The sequence below is a fragment of the Triturus cristatus genome, chromosome 4_2 (genome assembly GCF_964204655.1).
Source record: "Triturus cristatus chromosome 4_2, aTriCri1.1, whole genome shotgun sequence".
NCBI classification, from domain to species: domain Eukaryota; kingdom Metazoa; phylum Chordata; class Amphibia; order Caudata; family Salamandridae; genus Triturus; species Triturus cristatus.
This window is the reverse complement of record NC_140586.1, coordinates 352,543,987-352,555,663: the sequence shown is the minus strand read 5'-3', so window position 1 is coordinate 352,555,663 and position 11,677 is coordinate 352,543,987.

Below are 11,677 nucleotides of genomic sequence, written 5' to 3'. Positions count from 1 at the left end.
GAGAGAGTGCGGCTGCCATTGGATGAGGTTCAAGGATAGAATAAATATGAACTTGTGCAGCAGGGACATTTAGTTGTCAGACTAGGAAAGAACTGCAATGCGCACATGAGACAAGACATCTCTGATGTCCCGGAGAAAGATAGTGGTGAGGACATCGCAGACTCTTGTGGCGTGGGCCCTAGCCTCACACCTGAGTGGACTCAGTAGAACAGGGGTCTCCAATCTTTTGCGTATTAAGAGCTACTTATGTTCAATGAAAATCATTGCGAGCTACCGTTATTATTGGTATTGTAATAGTGATCACATCTGACAAGATTACATTAGTGCCCGCCCCATGCAAGATTACGAGCAGTGGCCACCTCACTGTATCAGGCACCGTTGCCAGTGGTAACGTAAAAAAAGGCTTTGTCAGTTTGGAATGCCTCTCTCTCGGTAATGCATTCCAGCCACAGTTGCCGTGCCCTTGGCATGAAAGCATTATTATTAGTAATAGGTCTCCCCACATGATTTATTACTCAAGAATCAGCTTTAAGTATATTTTAGAAAGTCTACAATTTTTCTTCAAACATCAGCTTATGTGTTCTGTAAATCACAGATTTTCGCCTTGACTGCAGTTTGCGTAACATATTATTTCAACTAAGCAAACGGTCCCAATGTTGTGGGCTGAGATGCACACATAAGAGCTACTGACCAGTTTCTCACGAGCTACTCGCCGGAGAAGCCTGCAGTAGAAGAACACAGACACCGGGGTGCTGGGGGTAACTAGATAACCAGCGCAATGGCTCCTGGGCAGGGGCAGGCAGGCCTTTTCTTCCACTAGGCATTTTCCCAGTGGACTGTGAGCCTTGGAGGCCTGTTTTGAAAGCACATGGCCGCCGCTTTGTCAATTTCCCCAGCTCCCAGAGGTTAATTGGAGTAGGCATGGAAGTCTTCAAGAAAGAAAGGTAGGGAAGGCACTGGAAGTAGAGTTGAGGAGGGTCCTGCCGACCCCCAAAATAACCATGCAGGAGTTCAGAAGGTGAAAGAGCAATACAGATGCCTTTGCCTTTTATTTTCATCTTTTCACATTTGCTGTGCCTTCAAAGACAGAGGCCAGGTGTCAGACAATGTCTTCCGACAAATTGCTTTTACTTTTTTTTTCTCTCCCTGCAAAGTGTGAGTATTTTGAAATGTGGACTATGTGACAACCCTGTTATAGTGCAACAGTTGTAAAAAGAAAGGCTGTAGGATATCATTTTTTTTAACAAACAAAATTTAAATACCTATAAATGAACTGTACAAATGAATAGATCAGCAGTTAGGAAAGCACAAATGAAGCACATTTTTTTGTAATTCTTCAGTGTGGTGGAAACAAAGATTTAAACAGGATCAAAACAAATAAGTACACTTGGTGATGGGCAAATCAAACATGCGCTGAAACCCAGTTTTCACGCATTTGTTTGTGAGCAATATACCTGTATCAGTAAAACTGTGTCTGCGCAAATTTAACACCCATTTCAATGGAAAATCTGCTTTCTGTCAATGGCAGTGCGCTACAACACTATACTTTAGTAATATACTTGTGACAGTGTCCTTAAAAATGCACTACCTGCTACATACTACTGCCTTGTCCCTCTCCAGTTGAATTCATTTGCCACACTTGCGTGCTTGGAGTTTGCGCAAACCCTGTGACTTCAGTGGTGTAACATTCTTGGCAGCACCCCAACTCTAGTAAATGTTGCATCCCCACTGCCCTGTTCGCCTGCATGTGTGGCCAGCTCCCTCTTATTAGCAGCGTTGCCTGAAATGTGACCCCTGTGTTGGATGGGGGTAGGGACAGCCCTATAGAAAAGAGGCTGCTGCCTGCTGTAACATGTCTCCAGGGCACCGCAGCACTGATAAAGCACTGACAACCAGAGCAGGTCTCCCCTTCATGGAGTTCTCGATGGTTGTGTCACTTTCACTTCGGTGATCTGAGTGACGTGCTTCGGTGAAAGGCCTCGGTACTGCCCTGGCGCTGAGGGCTGCTGGCCAATGCTACATGCAAGGGGGAGAGCTCTGAGAGAGGAACTCTGCATTCTGCCTTTTCTCTCAACGGTCACTGCTGCCCCTATTTCTGTACAGAAAGGAGCATTTGTGCTTGTCTTGCCGATCTGTGTTTTCCTCTGTTTTGCCCGTTTTTTGTCGTTTATTTTTGCCTGTTTGTATTTTAAAGTGTGCGCTCTCCTTCCTTGTTGCCCGCCTACCACGCCACCCCCCGCCCTCCCTTCCCGCCACCGCCGCTTGTCCCCGCCCCTTTTTCTTCTGTAACCCTCCCCGCTCCCGCCTCCCAGCTGCCCCGCCCACCCGCGCACTTGGCCTTAAATGGCGACCGTGCGAACGCGCAGCGGTCACGCGCAGCGGGCGCGCCGATTGTGCGCCGAAGGCGCGCCAAAGGTAAGCCCGTCTGCGCCCGTCCGCGACCGGATCGCGACCAGCGCCAGGACCCCTGGCCCCCGAAGAGCCCGACCGACCCGCCTGACGTACTCCGCCGCCACCCTCATCGCACTCAACACCGGCCGACTCCCAGAATGCCATCAAGCCACACCACGACACACCCACGGACCTTTCAGCTGCCACGCCTGCAAGTTCTCCTGCATCCGGACCAGCCCCGCACCAGCACCCGACAAGTCGAACTCCAGCAGCACCCACCTCAAGTGCATCCTGCTCAACACCCGCTCCGTCCACAGACACGCCATCGAACTCTGGAACCTCCTAGACGCCACAGCCCCTGACGTTGCCTTCCTCACGGAGACCTGGATGAACGCCTCTTCAGCTCCCGACATCGCCATCGCCATCCCAGAGGGCTACAAGATCATCCGGAGGGACCGCAACGCCAACCAGATGGGAGGAGGCATCGCCATCATCCACAGGAACACCATCCGTCTCACGACCAGCACCGACAACACCCTGACCAGCGCCGAACACCTGCACTTCCAGATCCACACCAACCCGAACACCACCCTCAGAGGCACCCTGATCTACCGACCCCCTGGACCACGCACGCAATTCAGCGAGGACATCGCCGACTTCGTCAGCCCGCATGCCCTCCCCTCCGCCGACTACATCCTCCTGGGGGACCTGAACTTCCACCTGGAGAACAACAACGACCACAACACCAGCACCCTGCTCGACAACCTCGCCAACCTGGGACTCAAGCAACTGGTGTCCACCCCCACCCACCTCGCCGGACACACACTCGACGCCGTCTTCTCATCCAGCACAGACATCAACTTCAGCCACGCCACAGAGCTTCAATGGACGGACCACAGCTGCGTCCACTTCACCTTCAAGAGAACGACGACCCACCAACACCAGCAACACACCGCCCGCAGAAGCTGGAACAAGATCACAGCAGACCAGCTCGCCACCTCCCTGAGCCAACACCCTCCTGCCAGCTCAGCGAACCCCAGCCAGGCCGCCGACAACCTCACGAAGTGGATCACCACCTGCGCGGACGAGCTCGCCCCGCTGAGGACCCCGCCCAGCAGACCCGCCAGCAAGAAGGCCCCATGGTTCACCGACGAACTCAAGAGCTCCAAGAAGAACTGCCGAGCCCTCGAGAAAGTCTGGAAAAAGGACCCGACACCGGACAACAGGTCCTCCTACAAACTGGCCACCCGGAAACACCACCAGCTGATCCGCGCCGCCAAGAGAACAGCATTCAAGGACCGGTTGGACAACAACGCACACAACAGCAAGGAACTCTTCAACATCGTGAAAGAGCTTTCCAACCCCAGCGCAGGAAACAACGACATCACCCCATCGCAAGACCTCTGCAACTCCCTCGCCTCATACTTCCACAACAAGATCACGGACATACACAGCAGTTTCAACAACCAACCAACGCACACCACGACCGACCTGCCACCCCCCCCCACCACCACCCTCCACGCCTGGACCCCGATCAGCACAGAAGACACCATCCGCACGATGAACTCCATCCACTCCGGTTCACCAACCGACCCCTGCCCTCACCACGTCTTCAACAAGGCCGACGCTGTCATCGCACCCCACCTGCGAGACATCATCAACACATCCTTCGACACCGCCATCTTCCCCGAAAGCTGGAAACACGCCGAACTCAGCGCTCTACTCAAGAAACCAACAGCGGACCCCACCGACCTCAAGAATTACCGCCCCATCTCGCTTCTACCGTTTCCAGCCAAAGTCATCGAGAAGACCGTCAACAAGCAGATGGCCGCCTTCCTCGAGACGAACGGATCCCTCGACCCCTCACAGTCCGGCTTCCGAGCCAAACACAGCACCGAGACCGCCCTCATCGCCGCCACCGATGACATCCGAGCCCTGATGGACAAGGGAGAAACAGCGGCCCTCATCCTCCTAGACCTCTCCGCGGCATTCGACACGGTCTGCCACCGCACCCTAACACGGCGCCTCAGCAACATCGGTATCCAGGACAAGGCGCTGGAATGGATCATCTCCTTCCTCGACGGAAGAACACAGCGAGTCCGCCTACCACCGTACAAGTCAGAGGCCTCCGAAGTCATCTGCGGCGTCCCCCAAGGATCATCACTGAGCCCCACCCTCTTCAACGTCTACATGAGCCCCCTCGCGGCCATCGTACGCAAACACCACCTCAGCATCATCTCCTACGCCGACGACACCCAGCTGATCCTCTCCCTGACCAACAACCCCGCCGCCGCCAGAGCCAACCTGCACGAAGGGATGAAAGAGGTAGCCGAGTGGATGACGACCAGCCGCCTGAAACTGAACTCGGACAAGACGGAGGTCCTCATCCTGGGCTCTTCACCCTCCGCCTGGGACGACTCCTGGTGGCCTCCCGCCCTGGGCACCGCGCCCAAACCGACAGACCATGCACGAAACCTGGGCTTCATCCTGGACTCCTCCCTCTCCATGACCAGGCAAGTCAACAGCGTCTCCTCGGCGTGCTTCAACATCCTACGCATGCTACGAAAGATCTTTTGGTGGATCCCCTCAGAGACCAGGAAGACCGTCACCCAGGCCCTCGTCACCAGCCGACTGGACTACGGCAACGCCCTCTACGCCGGGACCACCGCCAAGCTCCAGAAGAGACTCCAGCGGATCCAAAACGCCTCAGCCAGACTCATCCTCGACATCCCACGATCCAGCCACATCTCCGGTCATCTGAGAGACCTTCACTGGCTCCCCATCAACAAGAGAATCACCTTCCGCCTCCTCACCCACGCACACAAAGCCCTACACGACCAAGGCCCGAGCTACCTCAACAGCCGAGTCAACTTCTACGCTCCCAAACGCCACCTCCGATCAGCCAACCACGCCCTCGCCGCCGTCCCCCGCATCCGAAGAGCGACTACAGGAGGAAGGTCCTTCTCCTACCTGGCCGCCAAGACCTGGAACTCCCTCCCGTCCGACCTGCGCCTGACCCAAGACCACCTCTCCTTCAGGAAGAAGCTGAAGACCTGGCTGTTCGAGCAGTAGCGGCACCCCCCCTCCCCAGCGCCTTGAGACCCTACGGGTATGTAGCGCGCTTTATTAGTGTCACTGATTGATTGATTGATTGATGTGGCGACCACAGATTGATGACTTGACGCACTTATCACGAACAAACCTTCACGTCATCAAAGGGCACTGGAAGTGGTCAAATAAGACAACCACTGGTTGCCATGGCAGCTCTAGAACAGACGAGGCGGAGAGGAGTGAGAGGAAATCTCCCCCCTCCCCAGTTCAGCACCCCAGGGCCTGCGAGGGCAAGGGCTGCAGACAACGCGCACCCGCTGCACTCACAACATTTATTGTGCTGTTCTTCAGTGACAGGGGATTTCCTATGCAGTGCCTTCAGACACACAAGTATTAGTATGCGGACTTTGTGCCACGTTTATTTTGCTGACGGACTTTTCGCCACCTGCACTGCAGCGCTTAATTAAACAATGCAGAAGTTGTAGGCAGGGGCGAAGCTTCAGGGTATGTATTACATCCCCCTAATAAATGTATTATTTAGTGAACCGTTGGGTGCAGGTGCTTTAAGTCGGGTATAGTGAGATGTTTGTCGGATTTCACTTGGGATTTTTACATACAAATGCAGACGAAACTACACACACACTCCTATCTCTGTTTTAAAGATCTTAAAATATTGGGGCCCCTTGCGTCGCCGGAACGTCACTTTTGTGACGTTCCGTTGCGCAGGAGCCTGCTCCGTATTTGCGAGGCAACACTAAGCCACTTTTTTTTGGCTTAATGCTGCCTCGTAAATATTGTTCTCTTTAATGTTTCTGCGTTAAAGGGGCGTGTAATGGGTGTTGTTGGGGGTGTTCCCTGCAACATCAATAGCTTTTTGATACTGCCCCAGATTTATGAGAAAACATAAATCTGAAGCAGCGCCAAAAACTTTCGCCTCACCAGGGGAGATGTAAGGGAGGCACAACGAGGAGAAATATATTTATCTCTCCTCGTTTTTCCTTTTTCTATGTGTGCTGCATTATGCAGCACACATAGAAAAAGGAAAAGCCTCTTGTGATTGTTTTTGTGCAGGAAGGATTCCCTTCCTGCACAAAAATAATAATCCACGCAACGCTGGCACCCTTGCACCATGGTGCAAAGGTGCCTACGTTGGCGCACAGCAGCCCATTAAGCGCCAGCACAGGGGAAAAGAACAGGACTGCTGTATCTGATGGATACGGCGCATTCCTGTTTTTTTCTGTTGCTGTAGGGTAGCATCGCAGGAAGGCCTACAGCGCTGCCCTAAGGCAAAGCCTCATAAATGAGACCCTCATTATTTTAGATAATATTGAGGGCCTCATTTATGAAAAGTGCTGCAGTAAAACAGCGATGCAACACTTTTCACTGCACCCTCCTTTCGACACCATGAATGCGCCGTATTTTTTGCACGGCGCTCCCTTTTGCTAGGATGGACAGATGCGTCAGGAATTCTGACATATCTGTCGGCGCAAAACTCACGCATTACTGGAGTTGTTTCATAAGCATGACACACCTCCAGCAATGCAAATGGGAGGCCTATACCTATTGCACTGCGTCACTCTGACGCCTGCTATTAGGCAGGTGTAAGGTTTTGACGCAGTGGCGTCCTAGAAGTGGTACAGTGAAATTTCATAGATTTCACTCAGCCACTTCTACGAGGTTTATTTTGTGGGGGAACGCCCCCCCTTGCTCTACATTATACCTGATGCAGGTACAATGTGGTGAAGGGGTTTACAAAGTAACGCATCTGCCTAGATGTGCCACTTTGTAAATGTGGCGAAATATTTAAGCAGCTGGTGCATCACGAAAAGTGATGCAACTGCTGCACAAAAGTGTTGCAAGGGGCTCATAAATAAGCCCCTGATTTTAGGTACTCCTCACATTCCGCACTCCTCTCCCGTTTACTGCACCTTAAGCCCCGCTCCTGCCCTGCTTCTCATATAATGTATTTTAACTAGTGTGATTGTTAGGAAATATGAAGCTCACACCCCCTCAATCTAAATGACCAAGCTACACCGCTGGTTGTAAGTGGTGAAAGGTGGGGAGGGTAATAGGGGACGGCCAGAGGGCTCCTCCCCCTTACTTATTGCCCCCTCTATTCTTTCCTTCCTGTTTCACATGCTCCTGGCAGAGTGCTGGTTGCAGAAGAGCCCAGCCTTCTGTCAGCGCAGACCGACATAAACAGGAGAATCCTCGCTGCTGGCGCTGAGAAAAAGCATCTTGGTAAATTGTCAAAATGCAACCTGCATGTACACCTTGAGCAGGCGGCTGTAGGGTTAGTAATGTGTTCTACCATCCACTATGGTCTCCCCTTTAATACATAAGTGAAGGCATAGCGGCTGCATATTTGGACCAGTGTAGCAGAGCCTTTTTTCTGTGCCCCTGGAGGTGCGGGCTACCATACTTTATGGGCACCCCACCTCAACTATTTCTCTGCATCAACTTTGCGTATGTATCAAGAAGTTATTTATGAATAGACATAATGTCCATTTCCAGCGTTGGATTCATAAAACCATATTTAACCTGTCTCCAGTGTCATCGCTCCCCTTTTGTCCCTTTGCTGTAGGTAATTTCCCTTGTTGCTCCTAAGAGGGCCACAGCTGTACTCAGTAGTCTTCAGTGATGGATGTCCACAACCCCCTGTGTTCTTTCTCAAATGCTGCTTAAGATGGAGGCAGTTGTGTAACTGTCTGCCTCAAGCTTAGAACAAAATAAAATCCCATTGGATCTGATTCTGACATGATCAACTCATAGAAAAACTGATTATATATGTTCTTGATTATAAATAAAGTCAGTTTCTGATTGAAAGTGGTCCCCAGTCCCATTCCTCCTAATGCAGAATAAATATACTGTGGCTTCACCCACCCCTTCCGAAAGCATGTCCTCTCTTCTTATCACTTGGGCTAGGTCCCTGTCTGCCTGCTTGCTGAAGAGATACTTCTAGATTAAAAATGCATCCCTCATGGTGAGCCAACAAAGAGTGCATGGGAGGATGTTCATTCTGTTACGGAGACCCTGGGTTCTACTTGAGCGAGAGAGCAGCAATGATGGATAAACAGACCCAGAGGTTCAACAAATTTTATGAGTTCAAGGAAGTGAGGAGGAGCTACCTTTTGAGAAGTAATCATGTCTATTATATTTGCTCAAACCTGCTCTATTGAAATGCTCAGCAGTAGCAGCCTAAACTCATGGAACTAAAGGACACATGTTGTTGTGCTGAACTTGGATAGCACTTCTTATTAGTGTATATCATTTCATCAACAATTGTTGTTAAGGCTGTGCCTAGACCTAATTTACTTCTATTTACTTGACTCTTGTTTAGATTAACTAGTACGTGTGGATTCCTGCTATTGGATTGGTTGTTTTTCACCGAACTGAATTGCTTAAACTTGTGCTTGTTTGTCTTCAAATTCAATTTTCTCAGATTTCGGTATAGCTAGGTTTTCGGTTGCCTTGAATACTATTTGATAACAAATTGTCCCTTTTTGATTTTGTAAAGCGCTGAATTCCACAATGGTTTTGTTTAGTCTTGCTTGAATATTTTACTAAACTGGGACTTTTGAGTTGTAAGGGTCAGAGAATGGATGCCATTGCTGGTGCTTTAATTAGCTGAATCTCTAATGAAATCCTTACACTTATATTTTGCTTTATTTTCCTCCTGTATGTTCTTGGACTATTGGGTTGCCTTTCTAATCATAGCTAAATTCATAGTTGCTATTTCTTTTTTTTTAAAACTTTATTTATTCAATTTTTCACACCATAACTGAGCAGTCCTACAACAGAGTTACCCACCGTAATACCTTTCGACTTATTTCCATTGCGCATCTAAATCCTATACAAATTTCACAATTATTTATACATTTATGGCATAGCAATATACTTAACAGTATACTGAGCTACGGCGTTGCCCAAGCACCAATTTTTACATGTTGCTACTACTGTCAGAGCCACTATCCTGCTCACCTCCAGTCCCCGTTGGATTCAACAATTCCCTGCATAACTCTCTCCAAATTACAATGTCCTCCTCCAGCTGCTCATCCTTATGACAGGCTTTCATATGCTATTCTTCCGCCAAGGACCACTCACCCACATTCCTTATCCAGCTTTCAAATGCTGGGGCCCGTTCACCCATCCAGCGGATAGCCACCCTCCGCTTCGCCAATGCTAATGCTAACTGTGTTAGTTTATTGACAATTTTCCGTTTTTTGCATTGCAGGACCAGCCCCAGGAGACACTGTTCTGGTGTAGCTTCTAACAGGATTCCCACTCCTTTACGAATTCTCGCTACTACATTGAACCAATACTGCTGTACTTATGGGCATTCCCATGCCAGGTGCATAAACCCTGTGACATCTAGGACATTAATGCGACTGACTAGCATCTATATGGTGGAGCCTCACATGGGTCATGTACACTTGTTGCACAAAGTTATAATGCAATAACTTCAGTCGGGCATTACAAAATAGCTTGCTCGTTAGCGAGCATGCCCTCACCCAGCTTTATTGAGGCAATGGTGGCTGCAAATCCTTGTTCCAAGCGTCCCATGCCTTAAGGGCTAGGGACCTCGAATCCACCCTCATAGCCTTATACAACAATGACACCAGACTGCGCCTCTTCCACACGTTAGCAGTATATCTAGGGTCTCAGTAGTCTGGGGCATAGTTGGGTAAGTGGGCCATGTGACTCTAACCAGTTCCATCAGGCCTGTGTATTGGAGATATTGCCCCGGGCCCAGGCCAAATCCTTTGCACGCCTGTTCAAAGGTAATGAAGGTGTCATTCACATACAAGTTTGCCAAAACCATGCAGCCACCCTGCCTCCAAGCCTGGAATAGTTGCTAATTCAACATAATGTACATTATTTATTAGCTTAGGCCCAACCTTACTGTGTATCACTTGGATTTAACAAATGGTCTTATTTCGGGGAATACCATATAAAGAATTACAGTATTAGCACCCTGATTTAGAGTTCGGAAGATAGGTTACTCCGTCACAAATGCAACAGCTTTCTTGTCCACCGTATTACATGTGCAATATACCCAAAATCACTTGTAATACGGAGGACAGGATACCTGTCCCATTTGTCCGCTGAATTGTGAATGAGACCCTAAATTCCCAGAAATGTTGTGACTCTATTTAAGGATCTTTGCTGTTGATACAATAATGTTCACGGCTTTCAGGAAGCAGGGCAGGAGTATGCTTACTGCTTAAGAATAGGTAAGTGCAGGGAAGCGATACTTCAGACATCCTCGAGCTCAGCCCATCTCACAGAGAGAAATACCTGCGATGGAATAGGAAGGATTCTTAAGTCAGGGCTATGTTGCTCAAGCTATGTCTATATGTCATTGAGTTCTAGTACATCTACACATGTGTAGTACAATCCAAGAGCTGACCCGGATTCTTAAGACAATATCTCCTTCATCTCTAAGGTGGAAAGTCATACATTCCATCATGTCTGAGACTTATTCAACCCAGATTGATTTTCAGCCTCTCCGATGATTAATAGTTTTTAAACATGGAAAACAAGGCTTCCCTTATGGATTTTCAGTTCAGACACAATTGCTGTCTACAAACCAATTGTGGGTCTTCATAGTGTTTTGATACATTCTACCCATTTCGTTTAATAATTCATCCATGTAATTGCTTCATCTCTGATAGCTCAATTCACAGTGGGCTCACTCTAGATGACACCTGACAAATTAAAGATATCAGTCTTAAAGATATAAAAATGTTGATGGCATTGATGATGCCATGTATGATCTCGTTAGAGGTCATCACTGATGTCATTTGAGATGTTATCAATGATGTCACTAATGATGCCATGTGTGATCTCATCATGAGCATGGACTTGTGTAGCTAACAATAAGTAGCCTAGTTCGGGGATTTTTTATTTTGTTTTGTTACCATAAGTTTGTTACTTGTTTTGCCAAGGATTTTCCCATTTTTTTTAAAATAAGGTAACTTCTTACAAGCATCATTTTTTGAGCGTGTTTTTGTTTTAATTTGTACTACATCCAATGCTCCTGCTTTTATATTTCACTCTTCCAGCCCACACTTTACCCAAACCCGCCTGCGTACAGCAGGGTGTGGCATAATGGTCAGTCCAGAGGAAACATCATACTCACTGTGCAGTCAACCGCTGCTGCTCATGGCCTCCTTCTTTGCATAATGACGTTTGGTCACAGGGTCTAGTCAGGTCCTGTGCCTAATTCATCTAA